Source organism: Lonchura striata, chromosome 36 (assembly GCF_050655825.1).
Source record: "Lonchura striata isolate lonStrDom1 chromosome 36, ASM5065582v1, whole genome shotgun sequence".
NCBI lineage: Eukaryota > Metazoa > Chordata > Aves > Passeriformes > Estrildidae > Lonchura > Lonchura striata.
This window is the reverse complement of record NC_140738.1, coordinates 13360177-13382752: the sequence shown is the minus strand read 5'-3', so window position 1 is coordinate 13382752 and position 22576 is coordinate 13360177.

Here is a 22576-nt window from a genome sequence, read left to right as displayed (position 1 = left end):
TCCGTGTGTCCCCAGGCTAGCACACTGGGACTCTGCTGCCAGAGCTGAGGCTGGCTGGGTCTGGGGCTGGGTCACGGGCCCTGTGGAACACCCTGTACCAATCTTTCTTGTGGCACCCTTGCAGTCCTGCAGAGCTGCAGTGAGGCCTCCCCAGGGTCTCCTCTTTCCAGGCTGAGCATCCCAGCCCCACGTGGAAAGCAGGCAGTGTGATCAGGGGGAGTCCAGGCTGGAGTCAAATGGCATCAGGAACGGAGAGACAGAAGCTTTAGGCCCAGGTTTGCCTCTCAATGTACAAAATTAATAAGAGTGGAGGGCAAGATGGTGGGACACTGCTTCTGCTCTAATTGGTGAATATAGTCTCTGTTTTTTTCTTTTTTTCTCTCATGCTGTTGCAGTTTTGGCTGTTTGATAGGAAGCTTGGCACAATATCCGTTGTCTTCCCTATTTGTGAATCACCGAGCAGAGTCTGGGCAAGCTGATGTTGCAGAGCAAATCCTGCAAATGTACTGGTGATCCTGAGCCTGGAGAATGCAGTTAAACCCAGCCAAAAATAATTTCTGGAAAGTCAAGCCTGGTGTACATTCTCTTGACTTTGGCTATGCCAACTTCACCTGAGTCTTATGAAAAAGCAAACAAAAGACTCAAACCAAAACAAAAAAAGCCTAGAAACAAACGAACCCATGCAAACCAATCAAACAAAGAGACCAAAAAAACCCCAAATAAAACCAAAGGGAATGAAGAGTTAGTATTAGTTTTGAGTTCATCACAGCAGGTAAATGGCTGCTTTCCACAGGATCACCATAAAAAGCCACAGATAACAGCTGCTCCAAAATACACTCAACAGGAGAACCATCAAAGTGATACATAGCAACTCTGGGGCAGCTCCACATGAAGGTGAGGGATGAGCACAGAGTGCTACAGCTCCAGCCTTCCCCACCCTGCAGGCTGCTCTTTGCTCCTGATGTAAGAGCCTTGCAGGACTGTGGCCCCTCTCGGTGCATTATAAATCATTCCCACAGCTGTCACTTGAGCCACTGGCATCTCCAGAGCGAGATGCAGGCACAATCCTACTGCCCGCTGAGCCTCTCTGGGAGATCCTGAGCATCTTCCTGCCCAGAGCCACAAAAGAGCTCAGGCTCTGCCTGAACTGGGTTTTCAGGGGAGGTTTCCATATCCCTGCGAGATGTGCTCATCCTTCATCAGGCTGTGCCCAGCCTGGATCAGGGCAGGTTGGATGCCACATGGGATCCATCCTTTGCCCTGCCATGTGATCCTCCATGCAGTGGGGCTAAAAAGCCCAGCACTGGGGAACCCCAGGTGCTGCAGCAGTGATATTTTTGGGAGAAACACGGAGCTGTGCATGGCCAGCTTGAAGTCTGCACTGCTGTGAGCACCAGGCCTGCCATGCTGAGCCCAGGGCCACAACCAGTGCTCACCTGGGCTGGGACATTGAGTCCCAACATGGGATCCCATGGGACAGGGCACGCTGGGATTCGCCCCTGCAGCTCCCCAGTGTGTCCAGAGAGACTGCAAGGAGACAGTGACCTCTGTCAGCGGAACCCTCTGAGTGGGACAACCACTGCTGGGGTGGCTGTGCCAGCTCCCCCATGAACCTCCAGCCCTGGGAACCGAGAGCAAGTGGAAAACACAACTTGGCCAATACTGCCTGTGCCGGAAGCAAATGGAAAGAGAACTGGGGTGTGAAAACCCAATGGTTGTTTAATTACATAAGAACAGCCATGAAAACACAGAACACATTTACTTTTGTAAGAATATTTGTAATAACAACAATTTATAGAATGTATATACCTAAGAACATATCTAACAACAATATTTGAAATGTGTTTACAGAAGACAAAACGAAGCCCTAAAACCTATATGCCAAAAACAAGAACAAACTCTAAAAACTATGTACAAAAGGGTGCCATTTCAGTCCAGGATCTCCATCAGTCCGGGAAGAAAAGCAGGTGCCATGGTCACTCCAGTCAGGCACAGAGGGCTCTTCCGTGTGTCCCCAGGCTGGCACACTGGGACTCTGCTGCCAGAGCTGAGGCTGGCTGGGTCTGGGGGCTGGGCCCCAGGCACTGCCATGGGGCTTGTGTGGCCCAAAGCAAGAACAGGACAGGCTGGGCATGGCCACCAGAACCCAAGGCACTGGGTACCACGTGCCTGAGCAGGGACCACCCAGCCCAATCCCGCCCCAGCGTGGCTGCAGGGAACCCACTGTGCCTGTGGGGACCACATGGCTGTCCTGCTGCTGGCATTGCTCTTCATCCCAGGACCATGGGCTCCTCTTCATCTTCCTCATCAATGTCCATCTCCTGGGTGTACTCTTCCATTTCCACGTCCATCTCCTCATCCTCATCAACCTCCATCTCTTCCTCTCCAGTCTGTTCTCCATCCACCTCCATCTCCTCCTCCGTATCCATTATTGTGTCCACCTCCATCTCTTCCTCTCCTCTCTTTTCTCCCTCCACTTCCATCTTCTCCTCTCTATCAGTCTGTCTGTCCACCTCCAACTTGTCTTCTCTACCTGCAACAGCCTGCAGAGGTAGCAAAACCTCAGAGTGGGGTCCCTGTCCCACCCCATCCCCCCAGAACTCCAGCCCACACCCGGGCAGCTGGGGGGATCCACCTCCATGGAATGGCACCGTACCTTCCTCAGGACAAATGTGAGCATCCTGCAGGGATGGATGACACAATCCAGGCCTTAGGCAGCTTTTGAGACTGATGAGATGATGTCTCAGGGGCAGGAACAAGAAGGGTGACAGGAGCAGCAGGAGCAGCGTGCAGCGTGTGCTGAGCCCAGGGCCAACGGCTGTGTTGTGCTGCTTGCTGGCTGCTGGCAGTTCCAGATGGGACATGGATTGTGACATGACCATTGAGCTAGAGAGCCTTTAGTTCCATGCTTAGCAACGTTTTCCCAGACCATGGTGCTCAGAGCCCTGTTCCCAAGGATGGAGCATCCACAGCCTGGGCCAGTGCCTCAGCACCCTCAGTGGAAGAGAGCAGCTTCCTCAGATCCAACTTCAATCAGCCTCCTGCAGCTGAAAGCCGTCCCCCCTTGTCCTGTTGCCACAGGCCCTGTGGAACACCCTGTCCCAATCTTTCTTGTGGCACCCTTGCAGTCCTGCAGAGCTGCAGTGAGGCCTCCCCAGGGTCTCCTCTTTCCAGGCTGAGCATCCCCAGCCCCACGTGGACAGCAGGCAGTGTGATCAGGGGGAGTCCAGGCTGGAGTCAAATGGCATCAGGAACTGAGAGACGGAAGCTTTAGGCCCAGGTTTGCCTCTCAAAGTACAAAATTAATAAGAGTGGAGGGCAAGATGGTGGGACACTGCTTCTGCTCTAATTGGTGAATATAGTCTCTGTTTTTTTCTTTTTTTCTCTCATGCCATTGCAGTTTTGGCTGTTTGAAAGGAAGCTTGGCACAATATCCATTGTCTTCTCCATTTGTGAATCACCGAGCAGAGTCTGGGCAAGCTGATGTTGCAGAGCAAATCCTGCAAATGTACTGGTCATCCTGAGCCTGGAGAATGCAGTTAAACCCAGCCAAAAGTAATTTCTGGAAAGTCAAGCCTGGTGTACATTCTCTTGACTTTGGCTATGCCAACTTCACCTGAGTCTTAAGAAAAAGCAAACAAAAGACTCAAACCAAAACAGACAAAACCTAGAAACAAACGAACCCATGCAAACCAATCAAACGAAGAGACTAAAAAAACCCCAAATAAAACCAAAGGGAATGAAGAGTTAGTATTAGTTTTGAGTTCATCACAGCAGGTAAATGGCTGCTTTCCACAGGATCACCATAAAAAGCCACAGATAACAGCTGCTCCAAAATACACCCAACAGGAGAACCATCAAAGTGATACATAGCAAGTCTGGGGGCAGCTCCCCATGAAGGTGAGGGATGAGCACAGAGTGCTACAGCTCCAGCCTTCCCCACCCTGCAGGCTGCTCTTTGCTCCTGATGTAAGAGCCTTGCAGGACTGTGGCCCCTCTCGGTGCATTATAAATCATTCCCACAGCTGTCACTTGAGCCACTGGCATCTCCAGAGCGAGATGCAGGCACAATCCTACTGCCCGCTGAGCCTCTCTGGGAGATCCTGAGCATCTTCCTGCCCAGAGCCACAAAAGAGCTCAGGCTCTGCCTGAACTGGGTTTTCAGGGGAGGTTTCCATATCCCTGCGAGATGTGCTCATCCTTCATCAGGCTGTGCCCAGCCTGGATCAGGGCAGGTTGGATGCCACATGGGATCCATCCTTTGCCCTGCCATGTGATCCTCCATGCAGTGGGGATAAAAAGCCCAGCACTGGGGAACCCCAGGTGCTGCAGCAGTGATATTTTTGGGAGAAACACAGAGCTGTGCATGGCCAGCTTGAAGTCTGCACTGCTGTGAGCACCAGGCCTGCCATGCTGAGCCCAGGGCCACAACCAGTGCTCACCCTGGCTGGGACATTGAGTCCCAACATGGGATCCCATGGGACAGGGCACGCTGGGATTCGCCCCTGCAGCTCCCCAGTGTGTCCAGAGAGACTGCAAGGAGACAGTGACCTCTGTCAGCGGAACCCTCTGAGTGGGACAACCACTGCTGGGGTGGCTGTGCCAGCTCCCCCATGAACCTCCAGCCCTGGGAACCGAGAGCAAGTGGAAAACACAACTTGGCCAATACTGCCTGTGCCGGAAGCAAATGGAAAGAGAACTGGGGTGTGAAAACCCAATGGTTGTTTAATTACATAAGAACAGCCATGAAAACACAGAACACATTTACTTTTGTAAGAATATTTGTAATAACAACAATTTATAGAATGTATATACCTAAGAACATATCTAACAACAATATTTGAAATGTGTTTACAGAAGACAAAACGAAGCCCTAAAACCTATATGCCAAAAACAAGAACAAACTCTAAAAACTATGTACAAAAGGGTGCCATTTCAGTCCAGGATCTCCATCAGTCCGGGAAGAAAAGCAGGTGCCATGGTCACTCCAGTCAGGCACAGAGGGCTCTACCGTGTGTCCCCAGGCTGGCACAGTGGGACTCTGCTGCCAGAGCTGAGGCTGGCTGGGTCTGGGGGCTGGGCCCCAGGCACTGCCATGGGGCTTGTGTGGCCCAAAGCAAGAACAGGACAGGCTGGGCATGGCCACCAGAACCCAAGGCACTGGGTACCACGTGCCTGAGCAGGGACCACCCAGCCCAATCCCGCCCCAGCCTGGCTGCAGGGAACCCACTGTGCCTGTGGGGACCACATGCCTGTCCTGCTGCTGGCATTGCTCTTCATCCCAGGACCATGGGCTCCTCTTCATCTTCCTCATCAATGTCCATCTCCTGGGTGTACTCTTCCATTTCCACGTCCATCTCCTCATCCTCATCAACCTCCATCTCTTCCTCTCCAGTCTGTTCTCCATCCACCTCCATCTCCTCCTCCGTATCCATTATTGTGTCCACCTCCATCTCTTCCTCTCCTCTCTTTTCTCCCTCCACTTCCATCTTCTCCTCTCTATCAGTCTGTCTGTCCACCTCCAACTTGTCTTCTCTACCTGCAACAGCCTGCAGAGGTAGCAAAACCTCAGAGTGGGGTCCCTGTCCCACCCCATCCCCCCAGAACTCCAGCCCACACCCGGGCAGCTGGGGGGATCCGCCTCCATGGAATGGCACCGTACCTTCCTCAGGACAAATGTGAGCATCCTGCAGGGATGGATGACACAATCCAGGCCTTAGGCAGCTTTTGAGACTGATGAGATGATGTCTCAGGGGCAGGAACAAGAAGGCTGACAGGAGCAGCAGGAGCAGCGTGCAGCGTGTGCTGAGCCCAGGGCCAACGGCTGTGTTGTGCTGCTTGCTGGCTGCTGGCAGTTCCAGATGGGACATGGATTGTGACATGACCATTGAGCTAGAGAGCCTTTGGTTCCATGCTTAGCAACGTTCCCCCAGACCATGGTGCTCAGAGCCCTATTCCCAAGGATGGAGCATCCACAGCCTGGGCCAGTGCCTCAGCACCCTCAGTGGAAGAGAGCAGCTTCCTCAGATCCAACTTCAATCAGCCTCCTGCAGCTGAAAGCCGTCCCCCCTTGTCCCGTTGCCACAGGCCCTGTGGAACACCCTGTCCCAATCTTTCTTGTGGCACCCTTGCAGTCCTGCAGAGCTGCAGTGAGGCCTCCCCAGGGTCTCCTCTTTCCAGGCTGAGCATCCCCAGCCCCACGTGGACAGCAGGCAGTGTGATCAGGGGGAGTCCAGGCTGGAGTCAAATGGCATCAGGAACTGAGAGATGGAAGCTTTAGGCCCAGGTTTGCCTCTCAATGTACAAAATTAATAAGAGTGGAGGGCAAGATGGTGGGACACTGCTTCTGCTCTAATTGGTGAATATAGTCTCTGTTTTTTTCTTTTTTTTCTCTCATGCCATTGCAGTTTTGGCTGTTTGAAAGGAAGCTTGGCACAATATCCATTGTCTTCTCCATTTGTGAATCACCGAGCAGAGTCTGGGCAAGCTGATGTTGCAGAGCAAATCCTGCAAATGTACTGGTCATCCTGAGCCTGGAGAATGCAGTTAAACCCAGCCAAAAGTAATTTCTGGAAAGTCAAGCCTGGTGTACATTCTCTTGACTTTGGCTATGCCAACTTCACCTGAGTCTTAAGAAAAAGCAAACAAAAGACTCAAACCAAAACAGACAAAACCTAGAAACAAACGAACCCATGCAAACCAATCAAACGAAGAGACTAAAAAAACCCCAAATAAAACCAAAGGGAATGAAGAGTTAGTATTAGTTTTGAGTTCATCACAGCAGGTAAATGGCTGCTTTCCACAGGATCACCATAAAAAGCCACAGATAACAGCTGCTCCAAAATACACCCAACAGGAGAACCATCAAAGTGATACATAGCAAGTCTGGGGGCAGCTCCCCATGAAGGTGAGGGATGAGCACAGAGTGCTACAGCTCCAGCCTTCCCCACCCTGCAGGCTGCTCTTTGCTCCTGATGTAAGAGCCTTGCAGGACTGTGGCCCCTCTCGGTGCATTATAAATCATTCCCACAGCTGTCACTTGAGCCACTGGCATCTCCAGAGCGAGATGCAGGCACAATCCTACTGCCCGCTGAGCCTCTCTGGGAGATCCTGAGCATCTTCCTGCCCAGAGCCACAAAAGAGCTCAGGCTCTGCCTGAACTGGGTTTTCAGGGGAGGTTTCCATATCCCTGCGAGATGTGCTCATCCTTCATCAGGCTGTGCCCAGCCTGGATCAGGGCAGGTTGGATGCCACATGGGATCCATCCTTTGCCCTGCCATGTGATCCTCCATGCAGTGGGGCTAAAAAGCCCAGCACTGGGGAACCCCAGGTGCTGCAGCAGTGATATTTTTGGGAGAAACACGGAGCTGTGCATGGCCAGCTTGAAGTCTGCACTGCTGTGAGCACCAGGCCTGCCATGCTGAGCCCAGGGCCACAACCAGTGCTCACCTGGGCTGGGACATTGAGTCCCAACATGGGATCCCATGGGACAGGGCACGCTGGGATTCGCCCCTGCAGCTCCCCAGTGTGTCCAGAGAGACTGCAAGGAGACAGTGACCTCTGTCAGCGGAACCCTCTGAGTGGGACAACCACTGCTGGGGTGGCTGTGCCAGCTCCCCCATGAACCTCCAGCCCTGGGAACCGGGAGCAAGTGGAAAACACAACTTGGCCAATACTGCCTGTGCCGGAAGCAAATGGAAAGAGAACTGGGGTGTGAAAACCCAATGGTTGTTTAATTACATAAGAACAGCCATGAAAACACAGAACACATTTACTTTTGTAAGAATATTTGTAATAACAACAATTTATAGAATGTATATACCTAAGAACATATCTAACAACAATATTTGAAATGTGTTTACAGAAGACAAAACGAAGCCCTAAAACCTATATGCCAAAAACAAGAACAAACTCTAAAAACTATGTACAAAAGGGTGCCATTTCAGTCCAGGATCTCCATCAGTCCGGGAAGAAAAGCAGGTGCCATGGTCACTCCAGTCAGGCACAGAGGGCTCTTCCGTGTGTCCCCAGGCTGGCACACTGGGACTCTGCTGCCAGAGCTGAGGCTGGCTGGGTCTGGGGGCTGGGCCCCAGGCACTGCCATGGGGCTTGTGTGGCCCAAAGCAAGAACAGGACAGGCTGGGCATGGCCACCAGAACCCAAGGCACTGGGTACCACGTGCCTGAGCAGGGACCACCCAGCCCAATCCCGCCCCAGCCTGGCTGCAGGGAACCCACTGTGCCTGTGGGGACCACATGCCTGTCCTGCTGCTGGCATTGCTCTTCATCCCAGGACCATGGGCTCCTCTTCATCTTCCTCATCAATGTCCATCTCCTGGGTGTACTCTTCCATTTCCACGTCCATCTCCTCATCCTCATCAACCTCCATCTCTTCCTCTCCAGTCTGTTCTCCATCCACCTCCATCTCCTCCTCCGTATCCATTATTGTGTCCACCTCCATCTCTTCCTCTCCTCTCTTTTCTCCCTCCACTTCCATCTTCTCCTCTCTATCAGTCTGTCTGTCCACCTCCAACTTGTCTTCTCTACCTGCAACAGCCTGCAGAGGTAGCAAAACCTCAGAGTGGGGTCCCTGTCCCACCCCATCCCCCCAGAACTCCAGCCCACACCCGGGCAGCTGGGGGGATCCGCCTCCATGGAATGGCACCGTACCTTCCTCAGGACAAATGTGAGCATCCTGCAGGGATGGATGACACAATCCAGGCCTTAGGCAGCTTTTGAGACTGATGAGATGATGTCTCAGGGGCAGGAACAAGAAGGGTGACAGGAGCAGCAGGAGCAGCGTGCAGCGTGTGCTGAGCCCAGGGCCAACGGCTGTGTTGTGCTGCTTGCTGGCTGCTGGCAGTTCCAGATGGGACATGGATTGTGACATGACCATTGAGCTAGAGAGCCTTTGGTTCCATGCTTAGCAACGTTCCCCCAGACCATGGTGCTCAGAGCCCTATTCCCAAGGATGGAGCATCCACAGCCTGGGCCAGTGCCTCAGCACCCTCAGTGGAAGAGAGCAGCTTCCTCAGATCCAACTTCAATCAGCCTCCTGCAGCTGAAAGCCGTCCCCCCTTGTCCCGTTGCCACAGGCCCTGTGGAACACCCTGTCCCAATCTTTCTTGTGGCACCCTTGCAGTCCTGCAGAGCTGCAGTGAGGCCTCCCCAGGGTCTCCTCTTTCCAGGCTGAGCATCCCCAGCCCCACGTGGACAGCAGGCAGTGTGATCAGGGGGAGTCCAGGCTGGAGTCAAATGGCATCAGGAACTGAGAGACGGAAGCTTTAGGCCCAGGTTTGCCTCTCAATGTACAAAATTAATAAGAGTGGAGGGCAAGATGGTGGGACACTGCTTCTGCTCTAATTGGTGAATATAGTCTCTGTTTTTTTCTTTTTTTTCTCTCATGCCATTGCAGTTTTGGCTGTTTGAAAGGAAGCTTGGCACAATATCCATTGTCTTCTCCATTTGTGAATCACCGAGCAGAGTCTGGGCAAGCTGATGTTGCAGAGCAAATCCTGCAAATGTACTGGTGATCCTGAGCCTGGAGAATGCAGTTAAACCCAGCCAAAAGTAATTTCTGGAAAGTCAAGCCTGGTGTCCATTCTCTTGACTTTGGCTATGCCAACTTCACCTGAGTCTTAAGAAAAAGCAAACAAAAGACTCAAACCAAAACAGACAAAACCTAGAAACAAACGAACCCATGCAAACCAATCAAACGAAGAGACTAAAAAAACCCCAAATAAAACCAAAGGGAATGAAGAGTTAGTATTAGTTTTGAGTTCATCACAGCAGGTAAATGGCTGCTTTCCACAGGATCACCATAAAAAGCCACAGATAACAGCTGCTCCAAAATACACCCAACAGGAGAACCATCAAAGTGATACATAGCAAGTCTGGGGGCAGCTCCCCATGAAGGTGAGGGATGAGCACAGAGTGCTACAGCTCCAGCCTTCCCCACCCTGCAGGCTGCTCTTTGCTCCTGATGTAAGAGCCTTGCAGGACTGTGGCCCCTCTCGGTGCATTATAAATCATTCCCACAGCTGTCACTTGAGCCACTGGCATCTCCAGAGCGAGATGCAGGCACAATCCTACTGCCCGCTGAGCCTCTCTGGGAGATCCTGAGCATCTTCCTGCCCAGAGCCACAAAAGAGCTCAGGCTCTGCCTGAACTGGGTTTTCAGGGGAGGTTTCCATATCCCTGCGAGATGTGCTCATCCTTCATCAGGCTGTGCCCAGCCTGGATCAGGGCAGGTTGGATGCCACATGGGATCCATCCTTTGCCCTGCCATGTGATCCTCCATGCAGTGGGGCTAAAAAGCCCAGCACTGGGGAACCCCAGGTGCTGCAGCAGTGATAGTTTTGGGAGAAACACGGAGCTGTGCATGGCCAGCTTGAAGTCTGCACTGCTGTGAGCACCAGGCCTGCCATGCTGAGCCCAGGGCCACAACCAGTGCTCACCCTGGCTGGGACATTGAGTCCCAACATGGGATCCCATGGGACAGGGCACGCTGGGATTCGCCCCTGCAGCTCCCCAGTGTGTCCAGAGAGACTGCAAGGAGACAGTGACCTCTGTCAGCGGAACCCTCTGAGTGGGACAACCACTGCTGGGGTGGCTGTGCCAGCTCCCCCATGAACCTCCAGCCCTGGGAACCGGGAGCAAGTGGAAAACACAACTTGGCCAATACTGCCTGTGCCGGAAGCAAATGGAAAGAGAACTGGGTTGTGAAAACCCAATGGTTGTTTAATTACATAAGAAAAGCAATGAAAACACAGAACACATTTACTTTTGTAAGAATATTTGTAATAACAACAATTTATAGAATGTATATACCTAAGAACATATCTAACAACAATATTTGAAATGTGTTCACAGAAGACAAAACGAAGCCCTAAAACCTATATGCCAAAAACAAGAACAAACTCTAAAAACTATGTACAAAAGGGTGCCATTTCAGTCCAGGATCTCCATCAGTCCGGGAAGAAAAGCAGGTGCCATGGTCACTCCAGTCAGGCACAGAGGGCTCTTCCGTGTGTCCCCAGGCTGGCACACTGGGACTCTGCTGCCAGAGCTGAGGCTGGCTGGGTCTGGGGGCTGGGCCCCAGGCACTGCCATGGGGCTTGTGTGGCCCAAAGCAAGAACAGGACAGGCTGGGCATGGCCACCAGAACCCAAGGCACTGGGTACCACGTGCCTGAGCAGGGACCACCCAGCCCAATCCCGCCCCAGCGTGGCTGCAGGGAACCCACTGTGCCTGTGGGGACCACATGGCTGTCCTGCTGCTGGCATTGCTCTTCATCCCAGGACCATGGGCTCCTCTTCATCTTCCTCATCAATGTCCATCTCCTGGGTGTACTCTTCCATTTCCACGTCCATCTCCTCATCCTCATCAACCTCCATCTCTTCCTCTCCAGTCTGTTCTCCATCCACCTCCATCTCCTCCTCCGTATCCATTATTGTGTCCACCTCCATCTCTTCCTCTCCTCTCTTTTCTCCCTCCACTTCCATCTTCTCCTCTCTATCAGTCTGTCTGTCCACCTCCAACTTGTCTTCTCTACCTGCAACAGCCTGCAGAGGTAGCAAAACCTCAGAGTGGGGTCCCTGTCCCACCCCATCCCCCCAGAACTCCAGCCCACACCCGGGCAGCTGGGGGGATCCGCCTCCATGGAATGGCACCGTACCTTCCTCAGGACAAATGTGAGCATCCTGCAGGGATGGATGACACAATCCAGGCCTTAGGCAGCTTTTGAGACTGATGAGATGATGTCTCAGGGGCAGGAACAAGAAGGGTGACAGGAGCAGCAGGAGCAGCGTGCAGCGTGTGCTGAGCCCAGGGCCAACGGCTGTGTTGTGCTGCTTGCTGGCTGCTGGCAGTTCCAGATGGGACATGGATTGTGACATGACCATTGAGCTAGAGAGCCTTTGGTTCCATGCTTAGCAACGTTCCCCCAGACCATGGTGCTCAGAGCCCTATTCCCAAGGATGGAGCATCCACAGCCTGGGCCAGTGCCTCAGCACCCTCAGTGGAAGAGAGCAGCTTCCTCAGATCCAACTTCAATCAGCCTCCTGCAGCTGAAAGCCGTCCCCCCTTGTCCCGTTGCCACAGGCCCTGTGGAACACCCTGTCCCAATCTTTCTTGTGGCACCCTTGCAGTCCTGCAGAGCTGCAGTGAGGCCTCCCCAGGGTCTCCTCTTTCCAGGCTGAGCATCCCCAGCCCCACGTGGACAGCAGGCAGTGTGATCAGGGGGAGTCCAGGCTGGAGTCAAATGGCATCAGGAACTGAGAGACGGAAGCTTTAGGCCCAGGTTTGCCTCTCAATGTACAAAATTAATAAGAGTGGAGGGCAAGATGGTGGGACACTGCTTCTGCTCTAATTGGTGAATATAGTCTCTGTTTTTTTCTTTTTTTTCTCTCATGCCATTGCAGTTTTGGCTGTTTGAAAGGAAGCTTGGCACAATATCCATTGTCTTCTCCATTTGTGAATCACCGAGCAGAGTCTGGGCAAGCTGATGTTGCAGAGCAAATCCTGCAAATGTACTGGTGATCCTGAGCCTGGAGAATGCAGTTAAACCCAGCCAAAAGTAATTTCTGGAAAGTCAAGCCTGGTGTCCATTCTCTTGACTTTGGCTATGCCAACTTCACCTGAGTCTTATGAAAAAGCAAACAAAAGACTCAAACCAAAACAGACAAAACCTAGAAACAAACGAACCCATGCAAACCAATCAAACGAAGAGACTAAAAAAACCCCAAATAAAACCAAAGGGAATGAAGAGTTAGTATTAGTTTTGAGTTCATCACAGCAGGTAAATGGCTGCTTTCCACAGGATCACCATAAAAAGCCACAGATAACAGCTGCTCCAAAATACACCCAACAGGAGAACCATCAAAGTGATACATAGCAAGTCTGGGGGCAGCTCCCCATGAAGGTGAGGGATGAGCACAGAGTGCTACAGCTCCAGCCTTCCCCACCCTGCAGGCTGCTCTTTGCTCCTGATGTAAGAGCCTTGCAGGACTGTGGCCCCTCTCGGTGCATTATAAATCATTCCCACAGCTGTCACTTGAGCCACTGGCATCTCCAGAGCGAGATGCAGGCACAATCCTACTGCCCGCTGAGCCTCTCTGGGAGATCCTGAGCATCTTCCTGCCCAGAGCCACAAAAGAGCTCAGGCTCTGCCTGAACTGGGTTTTCAGGGGAGGTTTCCATATCCCTGCGAGATGTGCTCATCCTTCATCAGGCTGTGCCCAGCCTGGATCAGGGCAGGTTGGATGCCACATGGGATCCATCCTTTGCCCTGCCATGTGATCCTCCATGCAGTGGGGCTAAAAAGCCCAGCACTGGGGAACCCCAGGTGCTGCAGCAGTGATAGTTTTGGGAGAAACACGGAGCTGTGCATGGCCAGCTTGAAGTCTGCACTGCTGTGAGCACCAGGCCTGCCATGCTGAGCCCAGGGCCACAACCAGTGCTCACCCTGGCTGGGACATTGAGTCCCAACATGGGATCCCATGGGACAGGGCACGCTGGGATTCGCCCCTGCAGCTCCCCAGTGTGTCCAGAGAGACTGCAAGGAGACAGTGACCTCTGTCAGCGGAACCCTCTGAGTGGGACAACCACTGCTGGGGTGGCTGTGCCAGCTCCCCCATGAACCTCCAGCCCTGGGAACCGGGAGCAAGTGGAAAACACAACTTGGCCAATACTGCCTGTGCCGGAAGCAAATGGAAAGAGAACTGGGTTGTGAAAACCCAATGGTTGTTTAATTACATAAGAAAAGCAATGAAAACACAGAACACATTTACTTTTGTAAGAATATTTGTAATAACAACAATTTATAGAATGTATATACCTAAGAACATATCTAACAACAATATTTGAAATGTGTTCACAGAAGACAAAACGAAGCCCTAAAACCTATATGCCAAAAACAAGAACAAACTCTAAAAACTATGTACAAAAGGGTGCCATTTCAGTCCAGGATCTCCATCAGTCCGGGAAGAAAAGCAGGTGCCATGGTCACTCCAGTCAGGCACAGAGGGCTCTACCGTGTGTCCCCAGGCTGGCACACTGGGACTCTGCTGCCAGAGCTGAGGCTGGCTGGGTCTGGGGGCTGGGCCCCAGGCACTGCCATGGGGCTTGTGTGGCCCAAAGCAAGAACAGGACAGGCTGGGCATGGCCACCAGAACCCAAGGCACTGGGTACCACGTGCCTGAGCAGGGACCACCCAGCCCAATCCCACCCCAGCCTGGCTGCAGGGAACCCACTGTGCCTGTGGGGACCACATGCCTGTCCTGCTGCTGGCATTGCTCTTCATCCCAGGACCATGGGCTCCTCTTCATCTTCCTCATCAATGTCCATCTCCTGGGTGTACTCTTCCATTTCCACGTCCATCTCCTCATCCTCATCAACCTCCATCTCTTCCTCTCCAGTCTGTTCTCCATCCACCTCCATCTCCTCCTCCGTATCCATTATTGTGTCCACCTCCATCTCTTCCTCTCCTCTCTTTTCTCCCTCCACTTCCATCTTCTCCTCTCTATCAGTCTGTCTGTCCACCTCCATCTTGTCTTCTCTACCTGCAACAGCCTGCAGAGGTAGCAAAACCTCAGAGTGGGGTCCCTGTCCCACCCCATCCCCCCAGAACTCCAGCCCACACCCGGGCAGCTGGGGGGATCCACCTCCATGGAATGGCACCGTACCTTCCTCAGGACAAATGTGAGCATCCTGCAGGGATGGATGACACAATCCAGGCCTTAGGCAGCTTTTGAGACTGATGAGATGATGTCTCAGGGGCAGGAACAAGAAGGGTGACAGGAGCAGCAGGAGCAGCGTGCAGCGTGTGCTGAGCCCAGGGCCAACGGCTGTGTTGTGCTGCTTGCTGGCTGCTGGCAGTTCCAGATGGGACATGGATTGTGACATGACCATTGAGCTAGAGAGCCTTTGGTTCCATGCTTAGCAACGTTCCCCCAGACCATGGTGCTCAGAGCCCTATTCCCAAGGATGGAGCATCCACAGCCTGGGCCAGTGCCTCAGCACCCTCAGTGGAAGAGAGCAGCTTCCTCAGATCCAACTTCAATCAGCCTCCTGCAGCTGAAAGCCGTCCCCCCTTGTCCCGTTGCCACAGGCCCTGTGGAACACCCTGTCCCAATCTTTCTTGTGGCACCCTTGCAGTCCTGCAGAGCTGCAGTGAGGCCTCCCCAGGGTCTCCTCTTTTCGAGGCTGAGCATCCCCAGCCCCACGTGGAAAGCAGGCAGTGTGATCAGGGGGAGTCCAGGCTGGAGTCAAATGGCATCAGGAACGGAGAGACGGAAGCTTTAGGCCCAGGTTTGCCTCTCAATGTAAAAAAATTAATAAGAGTGGAGGGCAAGATGGTGGGACACTGCTTCTGCTCTAATTGGTGAATATAGTCTCTGTTTTTTTCTTTTTTTCTCTCATGCCGTTGCAGTTTTGGCTGTTTGAAAGGAAGCTTGGCACAATATCCATTGTCTTCTCCATTTGTGAATCACCGAGCAGAGTCTGGGCAAGCTGATGTTGCAGAGCAAATCCTGCAAATGTACTGGTGATCCTGAGCCTGGAGAATGCAGTTAAACCCAGCCAAAAGTAATTTCTGGAAAGTCAAGCCTGGTGTACATTCTCTTGACTTTGGCTATGCCAACTTCACCTGAGTCTTAAGAAAAAGCAAACAAAAGACTCAAACCAAAACAGACAAAACCTAGAAACAAACGAACCCATGCAAACCAATCAAACAAAGAGACTAAAAAAACCCCAAATAAAACCAAAGGGAATGAAGAGTTAGTATTAGTTTTGAGTTCATCACAGCAGGTAAATGGCTGCTTTCCACAGGATCACCATAAAAAGCCACAGATAACAGCTGCTCCAAAATACACCCAACAGGAGAACCATCAAAGTGATACATAGCAAGTCTGGGGGCAGCTCCCCATGAAGGTGAGGGATGAGCACAGAGTGCTACAGCTCCAGCCTTCCCCACCCTGCAGGCTGCTCTTTGCTCCTGATGTAAGAGCCTTGCAGGACTGTGGCCCCTCTCGGTGCATTATAAATCATTCCCACAGCTGTCACTTGAGCCACTGGCATCTCCAGAGCGAGATGCAGGCACAATCCTACTGCCCGCTGAGCCTCTCTGGGAGATCCTGAGCATCTTCCTGCCCAGAGCCACAAAAGAGCTCAGGCTCTGCCTGAACTGGGTTTTCAGGGGAGGTTTCCATATCCCTGCGAGATGTGCTCATCCTTCATCAGGCTGTGCCCAGCCTGGATCAGGGCAGGTTGGATGCCACATGGGATCCATCCTTTGCCCTGCCATGTGATCCTCCATGCAGTGGGGCTAAAAAGCCCAGCACTGGGGAACCCCAGGTGCTGCAGCAGTGATAGTTTTGGGAGAAACACGGAGCTGTGCATGGCCAGCTTGAAGTCTGCACTGCTGTGAGCACCAGGCCTGCCATGCTGAGCCCAGGGCCACAACCAGTGCTCACCTGGGCTGGGACATTGAGTCCCAACATGGGATCCCATGGGACAGGGCACGCTGGGATTCGCCCCTGCAGCTCCCCAGTGTGTCCAGAGAGACTGCAAGGAGACAGTGACCTCTGTCAGCGGAACCCTCTGAGTGGGACAACCACTGCTGGGGTGGCTGTGCCAGCTCCCCCATGAACCTCCAGCCCTGGGAACCGGGAGCAAGTGGAAAACACAACTTGGCCAATACTGCCTGTGCCGGAAGCAAATGGAAAGAGAACTGGGTTGTGAAAACCCAATGGTTGTTTAATTACATAAGAAAAGCAATGAAAACACAGAACACATTTACTTTTGTAAGAATATTTGTAATAACAACAATTTATAGAATGTATATACCTAAGAACATATCTAACAACAATATTTGAAATGTGTTCACAGAAGACAAAACGAAGCCCTAAAACCTATATGCCAAAAACAAGAACAAACTCTAAAAACTATGTACAAAAGGGTGCCATTTCAGTCCAGGATCTCCATCAGTCCGGGAAGAAAAGCAGGTGCCATGGTCACTCCAGTCAGGCACAGAGGGCTCTTCCGTGTGTCCCCAGGCTGGCACACTGGGACTCTGCTGCCAGAGCTGAGGCTGGCTGGGTCTGGGGGCTGGGCCCCAGGCACTGCCATGGGGCTTGTGTGGCCCAAAGCAAGAACAGGACAGGCTGGGCATGGCCACCAGAACCCAAGGCACTGGGTACCACGTGCCTGAGCAGGGACCACCCAGCCCAATCCCGCCCCAGCCTGGCTGCAGGGAACCCACTGTGCCTGTGGGGACCACATGCCTGTCCTGCTGCTGGCATTGCTCTTCATCCCAGGACCATGGGCTCCTCTTCATCTTCCTCATCAATGTCCATCTCCTGGGTGTACTCTTCCATTTCCACGTCCATCTCCTCATCCTCATCAACCTCCATCTCTTCCTCTCCAGTCTGTTCTCCATCCACCTCCATCTCCTCCTCCGTATCCATTATTGTGTCCACCTCCATCTCTTCCTCTCCTCTCTTTTCTCCCTCCACTTCCATCTTCTCCTCTCTATCAGTCTGTCTGTCCACCTCCAACTTGTCTTCTCTACCTGCAACAGCCTGCAGAGGTAGCAAAACCTCAGAGTGGGGTCCCTGTCCCACCCCATCCCCCCAGAACTCCAGCCCACACCCGGGCAGCTGGGGGGATCCGCCTCCATGGAATGGCACCGTACCTTCCTCAGGACAAATGTGAGCATCCTGCAGGGATGGATGACACAATCCAGGCCTTAGGCAGCTTTTGAGACTGATGAGATGATGTCTCAGGGGCAGGAACAAGAAGGGTGACAGGAGCAGCAGGAGCAGCGTGCAGCGTGTGCTGAGCCCAGGGCCAACGGCTGTGTTGTGCTGCTTGCTGGCTGCTGGCAGTTCCAGATGGGACATGGATTGTGACATGACCATTGAGCTAGAGAGCCTTTGGTTCCATGCTTAGCAACGTTCCCCCAGACCATGGTGCTCAGAGCCCTATTCCCAAGGATGGAGCATCCACAGCCTGGGCCAGTGCCTCAGCACCCTCAGTGGAAGAGAGCAGCTTCCTCAGATCCAACTTCAATCAGCCTCCTGCAGCTGAAAGCCGTCCCCCCTTGTCCCGTTGCCACAGGCCCTGTGGAACACCCTGTCCCAATCTTTCTTGTGGCACCCTTGCAGTCCTGCAGAGCTGCAGTGAGGCCTCCCCAGGGTCTCCTCTTTCCAGGCTGAGCATCCCCAGCCCCACGTGGACAGCAGGCAGTGTGATCAGGGGGAGTCCAGGCTGGAGTCAAATGGCATCAGGAACTGAGAGACGGAAGCTTTAGGCCCAGGTTTGCCTCTCAATGTACAAAATTAATAAGAGTGGAGGGCAAGATGGTGGGACACTGCTTCTGCTCTAATTGGTGAATATAGTCTCTGTTTTTTTCTTTTTTTTCTCTCATGCCATTGCAGTTTTGGCTGTTTGAAAGGAAGCTTGGCACAATATCCATTGTCTTCTCCATTTGTGAATCACCGAGCAGAGTCTGGGCAAGCTGATGTTGCAGAGCAAATCCTGCAAATGTACTGGTGATCCTGAGCCTGGAGAATGCAGTTAAACCCAGCCAAAAGTAATTTCTGGAAAGTCAAGCCTGGTGTCCATTCTCTTGACTTTGGCTATGCCAACTTCACCTGAGTCTTATGAAAAAGCAAACAAAAGACTCAAACCAAAACAGACAAAACCTAGAAACAAACGAACCCATGCAAACCAATCAAACGAAGAGACTAAAAAAACCCCAAATAAAACCAAAGGGAATGAAGAGTTAGTATTAGTTTTGAGTTCATCACAGCAGGTAAATGGCTGCTTTCCACAGGATCACCATAAAAAGCCACAGATAACAGCTGCTCCAAAATACACCCAACAGGAGAACCATCAAAGTGATACATAGCAAGTCTGGGGGCAGCTCCCCATGAAGGTGAGGGATGAGCACAGAGTGCTACAGCTCCAGCCTTCCCCACCCTGCAGGCTGCTCTTTGCTCCTGATGTAAGAGCCTTGCAGGACTGTGGCCCCTCTCGGTGCATTATAAATCATTCCCACAGCTGTCACTTGAGCCACTGGCATCTCCAGAGCGAGATGCAGGCACAATCCTACTGCCCGCTGAGCCTCTCTGGGAGATCCTGAGCATCTTCCTGCCCAGAGCCACAAAAGAGCTCAGGCTCTGCCTGAACTGGGTTTTCAGGGGAGGTTTCCATATCCCTGCGAGATGTGCTCATCCTTCATCAGGCTGTGCCCAGCCTGGATCAGGGCAGGTTGGATGCCACATGGGATCCATCCTTTGCCCTGCCATGTGATCCTCCATGCAGTGGGGCTAAAAAGCCCAGCACTGGGGAACCCCAGGTGCTGCAGCAGTGATAGTTTTGGGAGAAACACGGAGCTGTGCATGGCCAGCTTGAAGTCTGCACTGCTGTGAGCACCAGGCCTGCCATGCTGAGCCCAGGGCCACAACCAGTGCTCACCCTGGCTGGGACATTGAGTCCCAACATGGGATCCCATGGGACAGGGCACGCTGGGATTCGCCCCTGCAGCTCCCCAGTGTGTCCAGAGAGACTGCAAGGAGACAGTGACCTCTGTCAGCGGAACCCTCTGAGTGGGACAACCACTGCTGGGGTGGCTGTGCCAGCTCCCCCATGAACCTCCAGCCCTGGGAACCGGGAGCAAGTGGAAAACACAACTTGGCCAATACTGCCTGTGCCGGAAGCAAATGGAAAGAGAACTGGGTTGTGAAAACCCAATGGTTGTTTAATTACATAAGAAAAGCAATGAAAACACAGAACACATTTACTTTTGTAAGAATATTTGTAATAACAACAATTTATAGAATGTATATACCTAAGAACATATCTAACAACAATATTTGAAATGTGTTCACAGAAGACAAAACGAAGCCCTAAAACCTATATGCCAAAAACAAGAACAAACTCTAAAAACTATGTACAAAAGGGTGCCATTTCAGTCCAGGATCTCCATCAGTCCGGGAAGAAAAGCAGGTGCCATGGTCACTCCAGTCAGGCACAGAGGGCTCTACCGTGTGTCCCCAGGCTGGCACACTGGGACTCTGCTGCCAGAGCTGAGGCTGGCTGGGTCTGGGGGCTGGGCCCCAGGCACTGCCATGGGGCTTGTGTGGCCCAAAGCAAGAACAGGACAGGCTGGGCATGGCCACCAGAACACAAGGCACTGGGTACCACGTGCCTGAGCAGGGACCACCCAGCCCAATCCCACCCCAGCCTGGCTGCAGGGAACCCACTGTGCCTGTGGGGACCACATGCCTGTCCTGCTGCTGGCATTGCTCTTCATCCCAGGACCATGGGCTCCTCTTCATCTTCCTCATCAATGTCCATCTCCTGGGTGTACTCTTCCATTTCCACGTCCATCTCCTCATCCTCATCAACCTCCATCTCTTCCTCTCCAGTCTGTTCTCCATCCACCTCCATCTCCTCCTCCGTATCCATTATTGTGTCCACCTCCATCTCTTCCTCTCCTCTCTTTTCTCCCTCCACTTCCATCTTCTCCTCTCTATCAGTCTGTCTGTCCACCTCCATCTTGTCTTCTCTACCTGCAACAGCCTGCAGAGGTAGCAAAACCTCAGAGTGGGGTCCCTGTCCCACCCCATCCCCCCAGAACTCCAGCCCACACCCGGGCAGCTGGGGGGATCCACCTCCATGGAATGGCACCGTACCTTCCTCAGGACAAATGTGAGCATCCTGCAGGGATGGATGACACAATCCAGGCCTTAGGCAGCTTTTGAGACTGATGAGATGATGTCTCAGGGGCAGGAACAAGAAGGGTGACAGGAGCAGCAGGAGCAGCGTGCAGCGTGTGCTGAGCCCAGGGCCAACGGCTGTGTTGTGCTGCTTGCTGGCTGCTGGCAGTTCCAGATGGGACATGGATTGTGACATGACCATTGAGCTAGAGAGCCTTTGGTTCCATGCTTAGCAACGTTCCCCCAGACCATGGTGCTCAGAGCCCTATTCCCAAGGATGGAGCATCCACAGCCTGGGCCAGTGCCTCAGCACCCTCAGTGGAAGAGAGCAGCTTCCTCAGATCCAACTTCAATCAGCCTCCTGCAGCTGAAAGCCGTCCCCCCTTGTCCCGTTGCCACAGGCCCTGTGGAACACCCTGTCCCAATCTTTCTTGTGGCACCCTTGCAGTCCTGCAGAGCTGCAGTGAGGCCTCCCCAGGGTCTCCTCTTTTCGAGGCTGAGCATCCCCAGCCCCACGTGGAAAGCAGGCAGTGTGATCAGGGGGAGTCCAGGCTGGAGTCAAATGGCATCAGGAACGGAGAGACGGAAGCTTTAGGCCCAGGTTTGCCTCTCAATGTAAAAAAATTAATAAGAGTGGAGGGCAAGATGGTGGGACACTGCTTCTGCTCTAATTGGTGAATATAGTCTCTGTTTTTTTCTTTTTTTCTCTCATGCCGTTGCAGTTTTGGCTGTTTGAAAGGAAGCTTGGCACAATATCCATTGTCTTCTCCATTTGTGAATCACCGAGCAGAGTCTGGGCAAGCTGATGTTGCAGAGCAAATCCTGCAAATGTACTGGTCATCCTGAGCCTGGAGAATGCAGTTAAACCCAGCCAAAAGTAATTTCTGGAAAGTCAAGCCTGGTGTACATTCTCTTGACTTTGGCTATGCCAACTTCACCTGAGTCTTAAGAAAAAGCAAACAAAAGACTCAAACCAAAACAGACAAAACCTAGAAACAAACGAACCCATGCAAACCAATCAAACAAAGAGACTAAAAAAACCCCAAATAAAACCAAAGGGAATGAAGAGTTAGTATTAGTTTTGAGTTCATCACAGCAGGTAAATGGCTGCTTTCCACAGGATCACCATAAAAAGCCACAGATAACAGCTGCTCCAAAATACACCCAACAGGAGAACCATCAAAGTGATACATAGCAAGTCTGGGGGCAGCTCCCCATGAAGGTGAGGGATGAGCACAGAGTGCTACAGCTCCAGCCTTCCCCACCCTGCAGGCTGCTCTTTGCTCCTGATGTAAGAGCCTTGCAGGACTGTGGCCCCTCTCGGTGCATTATAAATCATTCCCACAGCTGTCACTTGAGCCACTGGCATCTCCAGAGCGAGATGCAGGCACAATCCTACTGCCCGCTGAGCCTCTCTGGGAGATCCTGAGCATCTTCCTGCCCAGAGCCACAAAAGAGCTCAGGCTCTGCCTGAACTGGGTTTTCAGGGGAGGTTTCCATATCCCTGCGAGATGTGCTCATCCTTCATCAGGCTGTGCCCAGCCTGGATCAGGGCAGGTTGGATGCCACATGGGATCCATCCTTTGCCCTGCCATGTGATCCTCCATGCAGTGGGGCTAAAAAGCCCAGCACTGGGGAACCCCAGGTGCTGCAGCAGTGATAGTTTTGGGAGAAACACGGAGCTGTGCATGGCCAGCTTGAAGTCTGCACTGCTGTGAGCACCAGGCCTGCCATGCTGAGCCCAGGGCCACAACCAGTGCTCACCCTGGCTGGGACATTGAGTCCCAACATGGGATCCCATGGGACAGGGCACGCTGGGATTCGCCCCTGCAGCTCCCCAGTGTGTCCAGAGAG